Source organism: Mustela nivalis (genome assembly GCF_964662115.1).
Source record: "Mustela nivalis genome assembly, chromosome: 1".
Classification (NCBI taxonomy): Eukaryota; Metazoa; Chordata; class Mammalia; order Carnivora; family Mustelidae; genus Mustela; species Mustela nivalis.
This window is the reverse complement of record NC_139020.1, coordinates 18626529-18634850: the sequence shown is the minus strand read 5'-3', so window position 1 is coordinate 18634850 and position 8322 is coordinate 18626529. Positions and strand designations below refer to the sequence as shown.

At 36.9% G+C, this 8322-nt stretch overlaps 1 pseudogene across 1 annotated transcript; it reads left to right on the top strand.

Annotated features, from left to right (window-relative positions):
• The first annotated feature begins 4781 nt into the window (after positions 1-4781).
• LOC309870881 (heterogeneous nuclear ribonucleoprotein F pseudogene) lies at positions 4782-6030 on the top strand (annotated as a pseudogene). The gene has a single exon. The product of its transcript is annotated as a heterogeneous nuclear ribonucleoprotein F pseudogene (transcript).
• Positions 6031-8322: the final 2292 nt, after the last annotated feature.

The following is an 8322-nucleotide window of genomic DNA, read 5'->3' as shown; positions in this document are numbered from 1 at the left end:
CATCTGTTCTGACTAGTGAGTTGGCTCAAGCGCCTTACCAGTCACTTAATATTTTGAATATAGCCCAGGGAATGAATTATGCTTTTATCTATTAAAAGTTCTTTCTTCTATGAAGCAGTAGCAATATTAGAGTTTAGTTATTTTCTCTTGTTTTTACCGTAATACAGACTTAGACAAAAAACAACACGGACAAGTCTTTCCTAGTCCTCTCTCTCTCTGTGGTATTAAAATAATTTTATCTACCCATGAAGTCCAAAAACCTGGGAGACACATGAAACTCCTTGTTTCACCGCTCTAGGACTCCTTATTTACAAAAGTAGTGTGTTTATTGCCTAGCTTCCAAAATTTTATCACATTGTTTAATTTTCATGTTTGCATAGAGTGTCCTAGAAACTAAATGGAAACAAAAGGTTTCAAACTCAATTTCTTTGCAAAATCCTAGATGCCTAGAATTTGACATAGGAGTCATGCTATAGAACATAATGAAAATAAGCACAGCTACTAAAAATAAAACTCTAGCTATAGCTTTACACTTTATGCACCTTCTATGCACACTACTTTATACAGATTATCAAAAATTACAGGTAGTGAGATTATGTTGACACATATGCTAATTTCTGCCTTCACATATTTAAAAGCATAGCTGTACTGCTATATTTAAGATAAAATATATTTCCTTATCAGGGAGTAGATTATCAGAGAATCATAAAATCTTAAAGTCATCAAGCCTAACCATGTTAAGTGTCGTCACACTTAACCATGTTAACTGTTTGCTGGTATTTACTTTTCCATCCATCTTATTTCTGCACACGTAATACAAAAATACCCACCCCCTCACATGGCTTCCTGTTGCTGCTATGGTGAGCAGACAGGTTTCTAAAACTCTACCTGAAATGGAAGCTGAGTCCTCATCTATCAGCAATATTTTTATCTACAGTGTTTCTTTGGCATGACACAGACTGCATTGTTCTTTCCCACAAATAGAGTAGCATTTTACATGTCTGGGATACTATCAAGTCCCTCAGAAAGGTTAAAGTCTTTTAGAAAATCTTCCACCAAAGATTGCAAGTTCCTACCATAAAGTTGGTTCCTGAATTCTAAGCTGCAGAATATGCTCTCTCAGAGTGGTTTAAACTGTTTTCCTTGCAAAATTCTGAACCACAGACTTGCTTATTCTTAGGCCATATATTTCTGAGAAGTGAGACTGGATCATCAGTCTTGCCTCATACATCACATTCTTGTTTGTTGGTTCCTTTCAACTCCTGACCAATGCACCTGCCTGTAAATACAAATCTTGTGCTAACTGCCAAAATGTGGGGGACTCTCACTTTCAGGGTACATCAAACCCTTTAGCTTTTTTGTTTTGCCTTGTTTCTGTTTATGTTATTATCTTGCCAGCTTTAATGAGCTATTATTGATGTGTAACATGGTGTAAGTTTAAAGTGTGCAACACATTGATTTGATATATTTATATAAACCCTTTGGTTTTTGTTTTGTTTTGTTTTGTTATTGATCTCCATTTTTCACTTACTAACCATTCTGGGATATCACTCATTTCGGGAAATAATGATACCTGGAGGGGAAAGTTATGCTATCTTTGTTTCTAAAGGCATGTCTTTAATAACAGAAGGCCTCCTTATTTGTTATTTGTTGACCTTATCCTCATTCTTTATCCCCTACATGAATATGTGGTATCATTAGGGAAAAACGGTCTGTAGACCACAGACACATCTTCAGTGACTTGTTTTTTCTTTGCCCCATTTGTAGAAATGCTCTTCATTAGTAAATGCAAGACTCTCAGTGTCTATATGATAAGTTAATTTTATGTATCAACTTAGTTAGGTTCTGGAGCCCAGTTGTTGTCAAAGACCAGTCTACATATTGTTGTGAAGGTAATTTTTATTTTTATTTCCTTTTTTATGAAGGTAATTTTTAGATACGATTAATATTTAAATCCGTAGACATTGAGTAAAGCGTATTAGCCTCCACAATGTGGTGGGTCTCATCTAATTCGTTGGTGGCCTTAAGAGCAAAGACTGAGGTTTTCAGAAAAAGAAAGAAGTGTCCTCAAAATTGCAACACAGAAACTCTGCCTGATTTTCTAGTGAGGCAGGAGATTATATATATATATAATATTATATATATATATAAATAATATATATATATAATATTATATATATATATAATCTCCTGAATACAGAAACAGCCAACTTCATATATTGATAGAACCCTGACAAATAGTGTGTATAAATTTTGATGTATGTGTGCATATATATATATATATATTTTTATCTATTATATTTTATATATATATTTTATCTATTTCTATATACATATCAACAGATGAATGGATCAAGAAGATGTGGTATATATACACAATGGAATACTATGCAGCCATCAAAAGAAATGAAATCTTGCCATTTGCGACAACATGGATGGAACTAGAGCGTATCATGCTTAGCGAAATAAGTCAAGCAGAGAAAGACAACTATCATATGATCTCCCTGATATGAGGAAGTGGTGATGCAACATGGAGGCTTAAGTGGGTAGGAGAAGAATAAATGAAACAAGATGGGATTGGGAGGGAGACAAACCATAAGTGACTCTTAATCTCACAAAACAAACTGAGGGTTGCTGGGGGGAGGGGGTTTGGGAGAAGGGGGTGGGATTATGGACATTGGGGAGGGTATGTGCTTTGGTGAGTGCTGTGAAGTGTGTAAACCTGGTGATTCACAGACCTGTACCCCTGGGGATAAAAATATATGTTTATAAAAAAAAAAAATTAAAAAAAAAAACCACCTAATGATGCACTGTTTGGTGACTAACATAACACAATAAAAAAACAAAACCACTAAAAAAAAAAAAAAAAAGAAATAGATAAAAGATAGGTAGATAGATAGAGCAAGCCTGCTATAATGGTAATAATGCAGACTTAAGCATACAATTTTTAAGTTAGTTAAGCTAATTAGTATATATTCACAGTTCAGCATTTAATAATATAAGAAAGCATATACCAATCCAACACAATCCCTCCCCTTCCCAAGCTTCTCAGTCTTTTGGTTCTCTTTCCTAGGTTAGCTGTTGTGACCAGTTTTCTATAGAACTTTTCAAAGTTAGCCTTTGTATGTATAAACATGTATATGTTTTTATTTCCAAAAAGTAATATGTTATACAAAGTATTTTGCACCTTTCTTTTTATTGTTAATATTTCATGAAGATGCTTCCATATAAGTTCACATAAAATGATCTCATTTTTTTTCACAATTTGTTGCCATAATTTTAACTATTGAAACTCATTAAGGATATTTCTAATTCATTGTTATGTCAAGCCACGCTAAAATTACATTATTTAAAAAACTGTGTGTCTGTGTGTGTGTGTGAAAGCTATAGTTTATCTTTACAATATAATCCAGATATGGAATTTCTGGGTCAAAGATTTATGTACTTTTTAAAATTTGTGAAGTAGTGCTATGTTGATATTAATATGACAAACATTTTTATATGATTAATATATATATATTAATATCAGAGTGGTATTTAAATACCACTCTGATATTTAAATAAAATTTATTACTATTTGGTGTCTGTGGCCCTATATAAGTGCAGGATACTTTTTTTTTCCTTGTCAAGCAATTCATTTGTAAACTTGTGATTCCTGATATTGTCATAATTGCCACGTTGCTATTCATGGAGTAATTCACTGAAGAACCTTTAAAACAAGTGCACTATTTGGGGATGGGCTACTAATATCACTGTATGAAGTTCCTGGAAGTAGGATTATAGCAATAACTGCATTGTCATAAAGCTTGGGGGGCATGGTTAGAGACTCACATAATGAGACAATTTGTATCTACATCAAGGAAGGGAGAAAATCTTAATGAAAATATATTGAATTGTTAGATAAATCAAACCTCATATGAGATCTCAAAAAGTGATTGCAAGAAAAAACGGAGTTGCTTTTCCTAAGAATAGATTCATTTTGTGTTTTGATTTCTGTAAAGTCCTAAGAGGAGGAGACAGACAGGTGTTTGATGTGGGTTTTGTTTGAGTTCTAACCATTCTCCCTTGTCTCCTATTCGTCATCAAAGCTTTTGCCAATCCTTCTGTTTCTGAAAAGTTTCTTTTTATTGTGTCAATTTCAAGAAAGAGAGAGAGATCACTGTACCTGTACTGACAATGACTACACTTCACGGCAATTTCATTTTATATGTTGTGCGCTCATCCAAGATGAAATGTTGGTAGTAGTTTCAGACACTTTAGCCAAGACATCAGAACTGCAGAGTGATCTAAGTGTAGGAGAATTGTGTCCCTTTGTGAATTTCTTCCTCAGTCTTTCTCTTCAATCCATCAACAGCCCAGTTCATTTCCTAAATAGCTCTCACATCTACCCATACCTTTTTCATTTCTGCTGTTTTCCATGGACAGCCTTGCCCTTGTCCTCTCTTTTTCTCCTCACTAATGAATCTCCCTAAGTCCATATTAGTCTCCCTCCTACTTAAAATCCTCTGGTGACACTCCTGTGCCCTGAGAATGAAGACTAAACTAAGGGCCTGTCCCAGGAGGAAGGAAGCTGGAACCCAACCCAGTCCCAGAATTGTCAGCCCTGGCTGCTCTCGGGAGTGCTGGGGTACTAAGGCAAGATGGCCATATGGCTCTTGTTTAGGACAGTTCATTACTACCAGGAGTGTCTTTGACTGTGGGCGTTCCTTCCCCAGCGGTGGTTGTTTAAGCCATAGAAAGTTGCACCTAAGCTTGTTTGACATCTGTCCCCTCAAATGTCCATGCTACTGGGACCGGAGAGAGGTGTAGGATTTTTGGTCAAGCTCTGTGGCCTGGCCTGGTCCTGCTCTGTTGTTGAGAATGTGCAGGATGCCCTTTTCTCCTTTCTTGGTGCACCGTTCATGAGGAGGCTGCAGGTATTCATTCTGTCTATACTAGAGAAGGCAGGCAGAGTGGGGAGGCTTTTGTTGAACTTGAACCAGAAAATAAGGTAACAATGGCCCTTAAAAAAAGACAAGAAAAGCATGGACACCAGTATCTTGAGGTGTCCAAATCCCACAGAACCAAGAGGGATTGGGTGTTGAAACCCAGTGGTTCAAACAGTGCTGACACGATCAATGATGGCTTCATTTGGATGCACCAATGAAGAAATTGCTCCATTCTCATGGTTGGAAATTGTTCCAAATGGGATCACATTGCTTGTGAACCCAAGGGCAAGATTACAGAGAAAATCTTCATGCAGCTTATATCCCAGGAGTCAGCTGAGAAGGCCCTAGAGAAGCACAAGGAGAGAATAGAGCATAGATACATTGAGGTGATCAAGAGCGGTTGGGAAGTTTGTCATACACGGATCCTCCTCTGAAGTTCATGTCTGCACAGGGGCCGAAGTCTTACGACCACCCCGGCACAGCCAGGAAGTATGCTAGCATTGTCCAGCAAGCAGGCTGGAGAAGATGAGGTCTGGTCCTGATAGTGCAGGCTAAGGGTGCTACCAGAAGTACAGCAGCCTCAGCGATGGCTGTGGTTTCACCAACCATCTGTTTTGGAGAGACGTCAGTTACTGTAATCTCTCAGGTATGTATGACCACAGATATGGAGACAGAGAGATTACTGCCCAGAGTACCACTGGACACTGTGTCCACATGGGAGGGCTGCCATTCACAGCCACAGAGAACAGAATTTAATAACTTCTTTCCCTGAAATCCTAGGAGAGCCACATTGAGGTCGGGTCTGAGGGAAGAGTGAACAGCCAAGCTGAAGCTGAGTTTGCCATTCACAAAGAAGCTATGGCGTATATCCATATCCAAAGACTGGACCAACATGCAACAGAGCTATACAGAACTTTTCCTGAACTCTACAACTGTGGCCAGCTTTGGGACATATTGCAGCCAGATGATGCAAGGCATGGTGGTGTCAGCCCAGTCCACTCCCAGTGGCCACCAGGGCCAGTCTGTGAGTGGCTATTACAAGTCTGGCTCTGGAGGCATAAATAGCATGAGTGGAGATGACAAGTTTTGTAGGAGCATTTGAGTTATTGCAACCAAATTTTCACAGGCAGCCTAAAAGAAGTGAAAAGCAATTATGACTCTGGAGGAAGCTGTGGGACCCATTTTTGCATCACAAATTGTGAAATCTGGACTAAAAGATTGCCTCTTCAGTGTTTTCTCATGCAAACTTTCTTCTAGCATGTGATAATGAGTTAACTAAAACTCCTTTCAGCTTTTCTCAATTAACCTGTTGGTGGTGTACTTCAGAGTGCTGTTATCTGAGATAAACTAGTTTAAGCACTTTAAATGGGTATTTATACCATATCACTGTGAACACCTTGGAGAGGTGTGCTTTTTTGGAAAACTCAATGTGTTAGATCTCTAATTCAAAGAAGAACATTTCTCATTTTTGTTTATTCTAGTTTATTTTCATTTATAATCTTTTAAGCTAGATTTAAGCTTTTAAAAGTGACTTACTTTTGAAAATTGAGATACATGGCTAATAGTGTAGGAACTGGTTGGTGATGCCTTGACTTAAACTGATTTGTACTGTGATTTCCTTTTGGGTGTATTTTGCTAAGTGAAATTTCTTATATTTTTTCATTAACTGATTTTTTTTCTTAAAATGATTTTTTTTCACATACACAGAAAACTAAACCAAATAATAAAGCCTAAATTAAACTCTTAAATATGACCTTCAAAACTAGATAATTTAGCCACTGGCCAACTCCTCAGCCTCATATAGAAATTCTCTCTGTCATTTCATTCCCAAATCTCAGGGCTTCTTTTAGCCCCTTCTCTTACTTTAAACTCAGTGTTACTTTAAATTCAAATGAGTAATAAGGTTGTTGGCACAAAGGGCCAAGTAAAGACTTCCAATTTTTTTTCCCATAAAAGAAATGACAAAACTCACAAAGATGTTCAAGAATGAACTTTTTCAAAACCCTGGGAATTAACAAGATACTTTTAATAATCCAAGGAGTGTTTATTCAGGAAAAGTTACTGAATCTTGGTAAGAACAGCAAGTATTATAGTGATTTAACTTGCTCTAGTCGCATCCCATCTCCAGTTCTGAGATAGTCTTGAAAATCAAAGACCCAGAAACATGGTGAAAACCTGCAGCCTAGTAGCCACTCGAGAAGGCAGCATGGGATCAGATCTCCTTCAATGTTTCACCACAGAAAATGAGTATTTAACAATCCAGTCATTCTCTGGAAGAACCCCCTCGCAAGTCTATCTTTACCTAACATGACTCTGAGCTCCCTGTGTGAATAGGTTTTGTCCCAGTGCATTTGTTTTTGAGTTGTTAATCTTTTCTTTTCTTCTGCCTCATTTAAGATACACAATTGCATAAAGAAATGATTGTAAATCTATATTGGTGAGCACACAATGCATAATAATGGGATTTGTATGACAATAGCAGTACGAGGGAAATGAGTAATGTAAGAGTAAAGTTTTTGTCTATAATTGAAATTAAGTTGGTATTAATCCTAATTAGATTGTTATAAATTAAGATATTAACTGGACTCCCCAAAGCAATGACTAAGAAAGTAACTAAAAAAATGAATATATAAAAACACTACAAAATGCTAAGTAACCCAAACGAAAATGGGCAATTTCAATAGATTTCTCTAAAAAATATACAAATGGCCAATAAAGACACGAAAGGATATTCAACATCACTAAACATTAAAGAATGCAAATCTAAATGGCAATGAGTTCATACCTCACACTTTCTAGGATGACCATTATAAAAAAGGCCACTGATCACAAGTGTTGGAGAGACTATGGAAAAAAATGGAACCATCATACATTGCTAGTGAAAATATAAAATGGTAGCTCCACATTTCAGTAATTCCTTAAAAAATTATGTATAGGGTTATCATGCAATCTAATAATCCCAATTATATGCCCCAAAGAATAAAAAAACACATGTTCACACACACAAAAATTGTACACAGGGATGCCTGGATGGCTCAGTTGGCTAAACGTCTGACTTTGGCTCAGGTCATGATCTCAGGCTCAGGTCAGGCTCACTGCTAAGCCAGGAATCTGCTTCTCCCTCTTCCTCCCTCCCCCACCCCCAGCTGGTGCTCTCTTGCTCTCTCTCTTTCTATCTCTCAAAATGAATAAATAAAATCTTAAAAAAAATATTGTGCACAGATGCTCATAGCAGAATTACTTACAAGAGCCAAAAAGTAGAAATAAGCCAAATCTATCACCTGACATCAGCCTATAGATTAACAATCTGCAATTCACTTTCACCTATAATAAATATATTCTTTAAAATCATTTCACTTGGGGCACCTGGGTGTCTCAGTCGGTTGGGTGACTA